Below are 14787 nucleotides of genomic sequence, written 5' to 3' on the forward strand. Positions count from 1 at the left end.
CTTTCCCACATTGTTGGAATGCACATCTATACGAAGTAAAGATGTTACTTGCCAACTTCCCATGAAGCCAGACGAAATCCCAATGTAGCTGTAGCCGGTTGCTAGGGGTGACCGCTGCTGCAATAACGCCTTTGCCCCACATTGGGCGCCAAAATGTAGCAAAGTCCTGGGCCCCCAGAGGCCTAATGGTGACCTCAAGAGTTAGGGAGAGCTTACATCCTTCCTTCTCAAGTGGGTTACCAGGCATGGTGGGTGTAATGCAAGATGAAATGATGGGCGCCAGTCAGTTTTTTGAATGCCAACAAGAGATTTATTGTCTGGGGAGAGCGGGTTAGGGCCAGGACACTCTTAGGTAGATGCAATGTTAATTGTCAGACTTCGAGACACTATAGGTAGACAGCTATATAGGAAAAGGCCACCAGCTGGATACCATGTCTGTATAGGTAGGGTCGCTGTCTGCTATGGCACTGAACTTGTAACAGTCACTAAAAGTAGTTGTACATAACTCTTGGTAACACAGAACAGTCCGTTTCTTATCTCACAGTATCCCACTGTAGGCCTTCAATCACTAAGCTCCCAGTCTCTCACTAGACTTCCAGATCCCAGTTGTCACCGGATCTCCTAAGCTCTTCCACAGCTGTATACTCCTCAAGCATCACCCCCGCTAACTTGTTGGACCCCTTGCTTTGCACTCGCTGAAGCTTTCCCACATCTTCACTGTCCCCGGCTAGTGAGAAGACTGCTCTGGTACTTGCTCAAGCTTCCCCTTTACCTCCCACCACAACTCGTTCCCCGTTGGCTGAACCCCCACAACTCAGTTGGACTCCAGTCCTGTAGTCCCTACCCTACGCTGCTTCTCCTGCTCCTGGATAGGCCTCAGGCAGCCTAGTAGCGAAGGTGTCCCTGGGATAGGCCTCAGGCTCCTGGCCTAACAGCCCAGGGCGACATAACACACGTCCACCTAGACAGCCTTCCAGGTGGCACTGAACCCTGATCACTTGACTCCACCCAAATAAATAGGCTCTCCCAGCAGGCCAAGGAACTAAAGAAACCCCTGCCTATTGGCTGAGACACCCCATCCATTCATCATTGGTCCTTGCTATGCCCTTGTCGATCTAATGTCACTAGCCACAATGCCACCTAGTGACAGAAGAGAGAAGTACAGCAATTCCAGAATTAGGGGAAAGTCAGTGGCTCTCCTAACAATTAGCCAGAACAATTATTGCCTGGCAAACTAAATTTGTTAGCAACCCTGCCTAAACACCAGGGTGCTACATATAGCTTATGCTGGCCATACATTCACAGATCTTTTGAGTGTGTCTATTTGCAGAGGTCTGACACAGCCCCTGCTAAATCAGTGCTGGAACTCTCTGAACAATACAAAGGAGCTTTGCTGATTAAAGAGCTTATTCAGTGTTGACCTTTGCTGCAAAACCACTACTTCCATCTAGAGAGCAAGGGTCCTTCTTTGCAGAATGCTGGCAGGGGACAGGTTTTTCTACTCTGATTTCTAGAGAAAAAAAAATGGCACAATTTGCACACCTGTAGTCTTCTTTTGGGGGGGCAGGGTTATGTGAATTGGCTCTCATGGCTCTCCCCATACAGAATATTGTGTTAAACCTGTAGAGAACCAAAACCTTTGCTAAGTAGAATGGTGGGTTTAATAATAAAGTTTGGTAGGCCCTCCACCCAGGACAGGGTCTCTGTGAGCAGAAGGAATTTGATTTCTGGGAAATGTAGCAGTAATCTAATCAAGGTAATTGGGAGCACATGAATTACTGCATACAGCATTAACTGTATGTATATAGATGCACACCAGTATGGATATATTATGAGCTTTATGTAATAAAAGATCAATAAAAGTGCATATATTCAATGTACAAACAGGTATTATCATTAAAGTGGATGTAAACCCAATGTCATCCTTTCTAAACTACTGCCATAGGGGTTATCTATAAGGATATACATGCCTCCTGCATGTATCTTTACCTGTCAAATGTCTCCCCTCTGTCTGTTATTAGACCCGAAAACTGCATATTCTGTGGGTGGATCTGTTGTCTGGAGCTCGGTGGGTGGAGTCGTGATGTCAGTAGACTCCCCGCCCACCTCTAAACTCCCCTTGTCAATATGCATTTTCTCCTGTGTATTTCTAACACTGAACTTCTGCTGAACTTCTGCTATGATCTCTAACATCCAGTGAAAAGACAGGAAAGTAACCACATGACTTCAGCATGCCAAATCATGCTGAGGTGTGGAACAGCCAATCCTTGCAGAGCTGCTGAAGAAAGGAGTGGGGGAGGGAATTAAAAAATAATGCATGTGTCTTAGGCTAGTGCACGAGATGTAAATCACCTGTCACTCACAGCAAGGGGGAGGATTTGACAACGTTTTTCTCAGTTTGTCAAGATTTTTCTCACTGAACAATAAAAGGGGATTGCTCAGAGATGGATTAACTCTGTGTGGCAAGACTGGGCTCAAATGATAGGAAATCCTATACTCTACAGTATGATAAAAAAAAAAAAAACATTTCGGGTTTACATCCACTTTAAGGGGCCCTAAACAAGTCCTAGTGGAATTGTGCATGTATACCCAGGGATATATGGTTGTTATTATTAAAGATGCCTTCAGATGAATGTTGCAGTAAAGTTCAGTTGCAGGGCCCCTGAGAATGATCATGATGCGGTGTCTGTCTTGGTGTCAAAAACCTAAAGAGCGAATCTGTGATGATAGGGAGGTGTTCCATTTGACTGACCATTGTCTGACCACCATTGTCTGAACATGGCTTCTCACCCACAGAAGCCATCATATAACGCTGGAGCTCAGAGTCAGCCTATCTACTCTGCGTTTCAGTCCCGTTGGATGTAGACTGTGTAGCAAACCCTACATAAATAATATGTAAACCCCACATTTTATACTCTTGATATATGCCTGCTGTACCATGTACTTGTATGGAAAAGTATCCTGTTCTCTTTGGATTCCTTCCTTTGTGTAAAATCCCTGGTGTTCCTGCCAGTCTCTCTGCTTTCCTATTAAAAACTGACTACACTAAGCAGGAGAACACACCATGATCAGTTCTCTAGCTATGCTGGGAACTCAGTGTGCTCTCCTCCAATGATCAGACTTGTCCTGACACAACCTGACACATGCTTTTTTCATCTAGCAGTCATAGATTTGCATTGGCCAGTAGTTCAATCCACCGCATCCAATCAGAAAGTACTTTGTATTCATTAAAGTGGAAGAAAAGCCAAAGTCTAAATATTCTTAAAAATCTTCCTCCTCCTCCTTCCTACCTATCCTGCCTAATATGCATAAAAATGTTGTGTGCACTTGCCTATTTGTATTCCGCTCTGGGCACGTAATTCTGCAGTTCCGTCTCAGAGCACTCAACAAAGGCTGGGAATTCCAGGAGCCATGACGTCACCCAAAGGCTTATATAGCCCAGCTGTTGTTGGTGCTCCCTTCTCTCTTGCAGCAGCAGCCACTCACTTACACGGGGGAGCCAGAGCTGTGGGATTATGTGACTAGATTGCAGCAGATTAAAGAAAGGGGAGAGTACACACATCTTTTTTATATATGTTAGGCAGGTTGGGTAGTAGCCAAGGGGAGAAACATTTTTAAGAATAGTCAGACTAAGGCTATTCACTGAATGGCTGGAGTGCTTAACGATCAACTCCACCCTGTGGTTACTATGCAGGAGGGCAGTCTTTGAGCATGAAACTGGAAGACTGTGTCCATCACTGTAGACTACTACAAACATTAACAAGTAAGGTTCTGGATTCTAGTGATATCTAGTAGTCAGTCAGTTACTCACCACCTCCATGTAGGAAACTGCACCCTGTAGGTTCAAAAAAGCACCCCATAGCAGCCAGTAACATCAGGGAGTCCTCCCAGGAGGGGAGTTCCTTGCATCTTTTAACATCTCTAGGCCCAAAGGCCTAAGGACAAGACAGGTGTTACAGCTAATACAGCTGTTAGATACCAATAGAGCAAAGGACCAGGAGGGAAGACCATGTGCCAGGAATCACCTCAGATAATTAATATCACTTCAGCATGCATCAGCAGGCTCCCCAAGGACAGGAATTAAACATGACTAACATAAAATGATATCTCTAGCACACCCTGGATCTTGCTCAATACAGGGTGTGACTGAGATAACACATGCTTGGGGGCACAAACAATATTCAGCTAAGCTGACTAAAGCTCACTTCTAGATCACAAAAATACAAAAAGAGAATCTGGAAAAACACTACTTCACTATATTAATAATATAATTATTAAAGTAGTTATGCCAGCTGAACAGTTCATCTTACTATCAGTGTGGGGTTAGTTCAAATGAGTGCAATTCCTTCCACAAAGCTGCCTCAGCTATCCCATAAAGCTATGCCCAGCCAGAAGCAGAAAGATACAGAGGATGCTGCTGGAGACCAGGCAGTTCCAAAGTATGTGTTCCGCTTAGTGTAAAACAAAATATCATACAAAAAAATATTAGCTGCTCTTAAAATTATAGTGAAGTGTATTGGCAAAGAGCACATATTTTTAATTATTTCCGTTTTTACCTTAAATGCATAGTCTGTATAATGATTTTTAGATAAACTTGTAAGGCAGATCTTATTGAGATAGATAATTTTGTGTGCATAATACTGGAAAAAAATATGTTTAGGGATTGCATTTTTTCAGTAAGTCAACACAATCAGGTTGATTTAGTAAAGGCAAATACACTGTTCACTTTGCAAGTAAAGTTGCACTTAACAAGGGAAATTTCCCCAGATTTTTTTGAATGTGACAATGCTTCATTTTGCCAATACCTAGTTATGTGCAATGAAAAAATAATGCATTTTTGCTTATACATGATATGATGATAATAGGGGATAATTCCCTTGCAGAGTGCAACTTAACTTGCAAAAGTGAAGTCAAATCACCCTTTGTAAATTAACCACATGGATTTGGATTATGAAAAGGAGGAAAAAAACAACAACCAATTGTAGTAGGGCACAGCAGAAATCAGAGCCTGTCTAGGTAATCAATAAATATGGCTACATCCATGTACACAAACATTTACATTTACAAATGACACACAAAAAAATAGGTTTCTAAAATCTTCTCATAAATTGACAATATTGTTTATTTACTTCAAGCTGACCCTTTTGAATAATAATTTAAAAAAACTATATGTTATTTTTAAAGGTTAGAATGTGGTCTGTATTGGTGCTCTTTTTTATAATTCAGCTAATTGTCCATTAAAAGAACAATGTAAGTGTCCACAGGCTTAAAAAAGAAGAAGATTTCAATGCTTCTAATGGAACTTATGATTTCTTAGCACTGCTTGATTTTGATATTTTGCTGTCTATAAATGTAAGTTACAAAAAACACACAAATTCTGTGCCTAGGAAATAAATCACAATATGGGAAGCGGCTCACACAATATCCTGATATGTCATAAATTGTAAAACCATAACAAAAATTGCTGGCCTATCCCTTTAGGACAAACACAATTGTGCCATAAATAACATAAATACACAAATGTAATATTGTACATATTGAATCATTTTCTAAATTGTGCAATACAAATGAATATTATGATATAGATTAAATCATAGTATAGTCTCAAAATAATCAGTCTTCATAAACAATAAGTACCAGGTGCAATCCAAAATCCACCGCTTATTTCAAAAACCACTGTCCTCTATGATAAATTTAAACCCTTACCAGAAGTTTTGATCTCAAGCTACTAGGTTGTTAAACAGCACCTATGGATGGACTTTTATACAGGCACTAGTAGCTGGTCATCAACCTATGTGTCATAAACCAAGATATCAAACTGAGACAGAAGTACAGTTAAATCACACTTGTTTAATAATAAAAGTAAACAAACGTAGTCAAAACATAGCCAAAGTTCAGGAACCGGAACTGATAGTCAGACAAGCCAAACGTCAGGGAGCCGGAGATGAGCGTAGTAAAACGGCAAGCAGGATCTGGAGCCAGAAGGGATGTCAGCCAAGCAAGTCTTTAAACAGGAATGCAGGAGAGCATCTCTGTGATGTTGACTAAGGCGAAGGCAGAGATTTTCTGGGCTGGACGGCTTAAGTAGGCAGGACTGACGAGCAGGATATCATCAACAGCTGGGTACCTGTGGAGAGATAGGAGCTGGCAGCTCAGGGGCCAGCTCAGAGAAGGAAGGGCCGAGCCCAGCCCTGACACTATGGAAGTGTCATGTCACATAAAGAAAAAAAAGTGTTTTGTCTTGCAGGACAATTTTATGGGTCAGATGGTAGACGCACCAACTAGAAATAAAACATTACTGGATCTACTGATTACCAACAATACAGACCTGATCACAGATGTGGAAATACGGGGGAATTTAGGTAACAGCGATCACACGTCAATTAGTTTTAGTATAAATCAAACAAATAGGAAACATGAAGGGAACACAAAGACACTGAATTTCAAAAGAGCCAACTTCCCTAAACTACAAACCTTGCTAAAATGCATAAATTGGGATAAAATATTAGGAACAAAGAATACGGAGGAGAGATGGGTTTGCTTTAAGAGCATATTAAATAAGGGCATTAGCCAATGTATCCCATTGAGTAATAAATTTAAAAGAGCGAACAAAAATCCTGGATGGCTTAACTCCAATGTAAAAATGCATATAAAAGCAAAGGAGAAGGCCTTCAAAAAATACAAGGTTGAGGGATCATCCTCAGCATTCAGACTTTATAAAGAATGCAATAAGAAATGTAAGGGTGCAATTAGGATGGCTAAGATAGAACATGAAAGACACATAGCGGAGGAGAGCAAAAAAAATCCCAAGAAATTTTTTAAGTATGTAAACAATAAAAAAGGGAGGACAGACCATATTGGCTCCATAAAGAATGAGGAAGGACATCTGGTTACAAAGGATGGGGAGATGGCAAAGGTATTGAATTTATTCTTCTCCTCAGTCTTCACGAGTGAATCGGGGGGCTTCAGTAACCAAAACTGCAGTGTTTATCCTCATGACACAACACAGGAAGCACCTCCATGGTTAACAGAGGACGGAATTAAAATTAGACTTGAGAAACTTAACATTAATAAATCACCGGGACCAGATGGCTTGCATCCGAGGGTACTTAGGGAACTCAGTCAAGTGATTGCCAGACCGTTGTTCCTAATTTTTACAGACAGTCTATTGACTGGAATGGTACCAGCTGATTGGAGAAAAGCCAATGTAGCACCAATATTTAAAAAGGGCCCAAAAAACATCCCTGGGAATTACAGACCAGTTAGCCTAACATCAATAGTATGTAAACTCTTGGAGGGGATGATAAGGGACTATATACAAGATTTTAGTAATAAGAACGATATCATTAGCAGTAATCAGCATGGATTCATGAAGAATCGTTCTTGCCAAACCAATCTATTAACCTTCTATGAGGAGGTGAGTTCATAGATAAAGGAAGGCCCGTAGACGTGGTGTATCTGGATTTTGCAAAAGCATTTGACACAATTCCCCATAAACGTTTACTTTACAAAATAAGGTCCGTTGGCATGTACCATAGGGTGAGTACATGGATTGAAAACTGGCTACAAGGGCGTGTTCAGAGGGTGGTGATAAATAGGGAGTACTCAGAATGGTCAGGGGTGGGTAGTGGGGTTCCCCAGGGTTCTGTGCTGGGACCAATCCTATTTAATTTGTTTATAAACGACCTGGAGGATGGGATAAACAGTTCAATCTCTGTATTTGCAGACGATACTAAGCTAAGCAGGGCAATAACTTCTCCGCAGGATGTGGAAACCTTGCAAAAAGACCTGAACAAATTAATGGGGTGGGCGACTACATGGCAAATGAGGTTCAATGTAGAAAAATGTAAAATAATGCATATGGGTGGCAAAAATATGAATGCAATCTATACACTGGGGGGAGAACCTCTGGGGGAATCTAGGATGGAAAAAGACCTGGGGGTCCTAGTAGATGATAGGCTCAGCAATGGCATGCAATGCCAAGCTGCTGCTAATAAAGCAAACAGAATATTGGCATGCATTAAAAGGGGGATCAACTCCAGAGATAAAACAATAATTCTCCCGCTCTACAAGACTCTGGTCCGGCCGCACCTGGAGTATGCTGTCCAGTTCTGGGCACCAGTCCTCAGGAGGGATGTACTGGAAATGGAGCGAGTACAAAGAAGGTCAACAAAGCTAATAAAGGGTCTGGAGGATCTTAGTTATGAGGAAAGGTTGCGAGCGCTGAACTTATTCTCTCTGGAGAAGAGACGCTTGAGAGGGGATATGATTTCAATTTACAAATACTGTACTGGTGACCCCACAATAGGGATAAAAATTTTTCGCAGAAGAGAGTTTAATAAGACTCATGGCCACTCATTACAATTAGAAGAAAAGAGTCTTAACCTTAAACTACGTAGAGGGTTCTTTACTGTAAGAGCGGCAAGGATGTGGAATTCCCTTCCACAGGAGGTGGTCTCAGCATGGAGCATTGATAGCTTCAAGAAACTATTAGATAATGACCTGAATGACCGCAACATACAGGGATATGTAATGTAATACTTACACATAATCACACACATAGGTTGGACTTGATGGACTTGTGTCTTTTTTCAACCTCACCTACTATGTAACTATGTAATAGGGCAAGTAAAACCACACAGATTTATTAAAATTACAAGAATAAATCTCTCAGAAGCTGGCGTACAAACATGTGGATAAATAAAAACTCCTTCTCGTGATCCTGCCGTCCCCCTGCAGGACGTAATGACATCAGTATGCTATGCTCCACCTTGTGCATTTGATCATAATTGACATCATCAGGGGCTGCTGAGGATGTAATTTATGATGAAACACATAGGCAGGAGCATAGCATTATGACATCATATTATTATCATATTATATTATTATATGGGGGATGGCAGGGGCAGTGAGAAGGAGTTTTTATTCATCCACATATTTGTACACCAGCTTCTGTGAAATATATTCTTGTAATTTTAATAAACCTTTGTGGTTTTACATGCACTATGTGGAGCGCATTACAGATAGGACTTTAGTTGTTAAGCTAACAAACTGACAGCGGGACTGCACGGGGACTGCAGGGACCCTACAGGGGGAGCAATGAAGGATGTACTCAGTACACCTCAGAGTTCTGGAGGATGCATCTAGGATCACCTTGATCACCTAGGATGTACTCAGTACACCTCAGAGTTCTGGAGGATGCATCTAGGATCACCTTGATTCACATAATGATTAAACTTTCAGCAACTCATTCTAAAAAATATCAGCAAGTGCGAGAAAATGTGTCAGAACATAAAAAAGATATCATAACTAAGGTAGCCACGTTTAGTCCAACAAAGTTTTTATTAGTATTAAAATAGGTAAAAATTAGCAACATTAATACTGACAAAGATATGCACCTATGTTGTACATATTCAATGAAAAAAATGGATATGACAAGGTCTCTGCAATATAGTATACACCAGCCTTTTTCAACCGGGGTGCCTTGAGGTTTCTTCAGCAGTGCCTTGGCAAAATGCCTAAAAATTGCCCAAAAATGTATACAAGCCCACAGGTGGATCAAGCCTACTTTTTAGTTACACAAAGTCACATTTTATTTTTTTTTATTGTGCACCATTTCAACCTTTCAGGTTCCATCCTAACAACCGGTGATGTCATCAGAGTGGATAAGAAGGGTGTTGATCGCCTGCACAACATCCTTATTTGTCCCTCTCCATCAGCACTGAGGTGACATTAGCTGAGTGATGGAGAGAAAATGGGGGAGAGGAGAAAACACTGGAAAAAACACCTCTAATTTTGGGTGTCCTACATGTGTCAATGCTACTGCATTAGGTAAAACTATTAGAATAGTTTTTTACAATTTAAAATGGTGTGCCTATACTATCCATCATTTTAAAGGGTGCCTTGACTGAAAAAAAGGGTGAGGAACACTGGTATACACCAAAGGAATGTATTACATAGACAATTCTCAAATTGCTGAAGACACATAAAAGAGACTCTATTACAAACTGTTCCCAGAAACAAGTGCAAAATAAAATAGCAAAGCCCATTTAATTGGAGAAAGAGAGAGTATAATTAATTGAGAAATTTTAAAAACTAAACAAAATGTGTTGTGTGTAGTCTCAAATATATATAGGGATGTTTGGAGCTTAGTAGTATGTAACAGATCACAAATGAGTATATGGCACTGCAGCCTGAGTACCTCAGACATAAACACTTAATGCCCCATACACGCGATCAGAAATTCCGTCAGAAAAAGCTTGGATGGTTTTTCCGATGGAATTCCGCTCAAGCTTGGCTTGCATACACACGGTCACACAAAAGTTCTCTGAACTTTTAACTGTCAAGAACGCAGTGACATACAACACTACGACGAGCCAAGAAAATGAAGTTCAATGCTTCCGAGCATGCGTCGAATTGTTTCCGAGCATGCGTGATTTTTTGCGCGTTCGAATTGCATACAGACGAACGCATTTTCAGATAGGAACTTCTTCCAACTGAAAAATAGAGAACCTGCTCTCAATCTTTTGCTGGCTGGAATTCTGCCAGCAAAAGTCACATGGTGGGAATTTCTGACCAAAAGCTCACATCCGACTTTTGCTGGCAGAATTTCTGATCGTGTGTATGGGGCATTAGAGTCATTGCTCAAAGCCAAGTAGGAGATGTGTTTAATGGACAGCAAGTAGAAGATTCTGTCTGCCACATATCACAAAACTTCAGAAATGTTTTCAAGCAACATTTGTGGCATAGATAAAAGTAGCCAAATTTATTTTACATTTTGTTTCCCTTTTTTTGGAGTGATTTATTCATTGTCAGCTTTAGCCAGTCATGACTGCTATATTTATTAAACGTTAATTTTCTTGCCTTAATGGAAATGTCCCTGATTAGTTATTAAGATTTTGCAACACTTAAGAAGATCTCTGCAACCTAGGATATCTTTTAGTGGCAAACACTAGCATAGAGCTTTAATGGCTGAATGTAAACATTTTACCATTTTTTTTTACTGAAATTTCCATTTTGGTCACTTGCAAGTTTTCAAGATAGTACGTTAGTAATTTCAATATTGATAATGTCAAGTTTTCCATATGTTTTTCACTCCACTGCTGCCTTGAACAATGGTGGTCCTTTCATTTTGAAATTCCAATGCCATTAGACTTTGCCAAAAAAATCACTTTGACAACTTAAATGTCACTCTTTAACAAATGACATTAAAAGTTTTTTTTCACTTGAGCTTGTAAGCATGCCCCTATGTGTGCTCTTTTCAAGCGTTGTCTTATCCAAGAAGAATGTACTGAGGACCTGATTTATCTGTTTTCTCCCCTAAGCCAGTACCTAAACCCCCCAAACACAACACGCACAACTTTCAGCAGCCAAATCAAATTTTCCCAGATTTATGTTATAACAATAGCATAATTATGATCATACTTACAGAAGATGAATTTAAAACAAAAAGTTGAATTGCAATCACAACCTGTAACATATCCACAGAGACAAAGTCATTCATTTAAGGACTTATCCAGAAACCCCTGCTGAGACGCAATCAGTGCCATAAAGACACAGGCACAAACATGTCCGTAGGCACACAATCAGTACTGTACTGACACACTAAGAGACCTAACCACAGAGACACAATCAGCAGCGTACTGACAAAAGCATTTAAGGAGACACTGTTAGTAGAGTTCTTAGGAATACAATATAATGCAGCAGCAAATGCACAGGGGGCAATGGTACAGCTCTAACATACTGCACAACAATTTGCATTGATTTCCAGTACCTGATGCACAGCATGATGTGCTGAGCATAATAACACAAGCACAAATATTTCTGTAGATGCAATTAGTATTGTATTGAAACATTAAGAAACATTATTGGAGACACAAATTCAGCAGTGTACTGACACAATCATTCAAAGTAACACACTGCTGCTAGGATATCCTCTGCTTGTGTTCCTGGGGTTAGAATATATTGTAGCGGTAAATGTGTGTGTGTATATTTAGTATTTTCAGTGGATGCTCCAGTATTGGTGGTCAGTTGGAGAACAAAATGCCCTGGCATCAATGGGTAATGGATAGAAAAATGCCAGGAATCAATGGGAGAAGGAATTCCCCAACGTTGGTGGTGAACAAAAGAAATATGCCCCTGGTTTAATAGTCAGCTGGAGGAAGAACACCCTGGTGTTGGTGGTCCGTGAGAGGAGATATGATCTGGTGCCAGTGGTCAGTGTGAGGAACAATGTTCTGGTGTCAGTGATAAGTGGGAGTAAAAAAATGCTAGTGGTGGTAGTCAGTGGGAGGAAAAAATTCCCTGTTGTAAGTGGTCAGCAACAGGGAAAAAAAACATGAAAATGGCAGTCAGTGGTAAGAAAAAATGCCCTGATGTCAGTATTTTAGGTAAGGGCAGTATAATAAAAGGTTAAACTTTATTACTTACAGGTTCCTATGTTTAACCTTTCAGATATGTGGATGTAGTGTAATCACTTCAGACATTTCAAAAGTATAATAATATAAGTAATTTACTTAGCTTGGTTTAACATATTACAGATATTGGTATTACAGATGATACCATGATGAAATACAGCATCATTCAAATCCAGGAGAGCCTGTAATTTCATTCAAAATTCCTGTTAGCAACAATCCTCTTTTCTCAGATACTTCTTCCCTCAAAGTTCTGAGTGAGCTCAAATAGTCTTTTGTCCTCCAGCCATATATATAGCCTAAAAAACTAGTTGAAACCAGTTTGAGCTACATCCCCGGAGTAAGTAAAGTGAGATCAGATGTCACAGTATACATAGTGTACATGGATATGTTTTATATAGCTATATACACACAGAAGTGATTACATAATATAATTTATAACATAAAAACTATTACTAAGTTTCTTGTAAATCAATAACTATTTAAAACCTTTACTACAGGCAGCAGCCTTTATTACAAGTCACTTTAATGCTGGTATCATTCAAATGTTTTGTTGTCCATAAAGTCCCATACACACTATCAGATTTTCTGCTGATTTTTTCCTTCAGATTTACCAAAACCATATAATATGAGGTCAAACCTTAGGAGTTTCAATTTGTATGCAATCAGGCAGGCCCTTGCACTACATGGTTTTGGTAAATCTGAAGACAAAAATCAGCAGAAAATCTGATAGTGTATATGGGGCTTTACTGTACTCTTCACTGACTCTCATCCCAGGGGCGGATCAGGGGGGGGCAATGGGGCAATTGCCACCCCCGAGAAATTTGTTGCCGGCCGGGCGGGTGACATAGCGGGTGGCTCCGCTGGCGGGAGACATAGCGGGCGGCTCCGCTGGCGGGTGACATAGCCGGCGGCTCCGCGGGCGGGTGACATAGCCGGCGGCTCCACAGGCAGGTGACATAGCCGGCGGCTCCGCGGGTGGGTGACATAGCTGGCGGTTATGATAACGGGCGGACCAGGTGATGCGGTTTGTGGGTGGGCGGCGCGATTTTTGGGTGGGCCGGGCTGCCAGGTGACTCAGTGTGTTGGTAGCTGGCCAATCAGTTAGCCAGGGGCAGGGGAGCAGAGAGATGAGATCATCTCTCTCCGCCAGCCCTGCATCCCTGCAGTAACTTCCGCCCTCAGTGGGCAGGCAGCAGAGAGATTACATTATCTCTCTGCTGCCTGACTCAGTCTGGGAGTCTGGGACACAGCAAGAGACAACCAAAACACCACCGAAACAGGCAAGTGACAATCCACAAGATGTGGCAGGTGACGTGGCAAGTGACAATCCGCAATATGTGGCAGGTGACGTGGCATGTGACAATCCACAATGTGTGGCAGGTGACGTGGCAAGTGGCAATCCGCAAGGTGTGGCAGGTGACGTGGCAAGTGACAATTCACAAAGTGTGGCAGGTGACGTGGCAATCCGCAAGGTGTGGCAGGTGACGTGGCAAGTGGCAATCTGCAAGGTGTGGCAGGCGACGTGGCAAGTGACAATCTGCATCTGGTGGCAGGCAAGTGACAATCCACAAGGTGTGGCAGGTGACGTGGCAAGTGACAATCCGCAACGTGTGGCAGGTGACATGGCAAGTGACACACTCAGGGCTCCCACTGATTCTGCATTATGGTGAGTTGAACTATTTCATTTTATATTGCAATGTAATTATAGAAATAATGCGCTTCAAAAAATTTCCTTTAATTAAGTGCACTGTGTTCGGGCGCCAGAGACAGTGCACTATGGGAAGCACCACGTCAATGACGATCACGAGATTGCAGACGTGGCACTTAATTTGCGGCCTTCCAACCTGCCTTGTGGCGCAATCCAAAGTGCCGATTAGCTTCCACCCGTAGTATCACTACGGGCGGAAGTGATTTTTGGCATAAGTTGGAGGTTCACAAACTTCTTGCCGGGGTCACCAAACCCATGTTGAACTGAACGTGGGCAGATTTGGTCACCCCTTATTGACATATAAAGAGCACTGCCCCCCCCCCCCCCTCCTGTAGTCACCAAAATAAAATCTGATTATGTGTAGCAGAATACCACTCCACCTTCTTCCTATATCACCCATTCTGTCTTATTTTCAGTGCAGCTGCTGAAACAGTCGCATATGGCTCTGTATATGTTACCAAGAGGTGCTTTATAGAATGTATTGGGGCCACATTTTTTTAAAAAAACAATCTCAGATCTATTTGTTGTGGAAAATTGCACTGACATTTGTAATGCATGAAAGGGGCAAAATTAATGTCATTAAGCTATTTTCTCTCTAATTTGAATGTTATTCATTCATACAGAATAGTGAATCTGAAGAATATCAGATTATGGCCACTATGA

Source organism: Aquarana catesbeiana, linkage group LG03 (genome assembly GCF_042186555.1).
Source record: "Aquarana catesbeiana isolate 2022-GZ linkage group LG03, ASM4218655v1, whole genome shotgun sequence".
Lineage (NCBI taxonomy): Eukaryota > Metazoa > Chordata > Amphibia > Anura > Ranidae > Aquarana > Aquarana catesbeiana.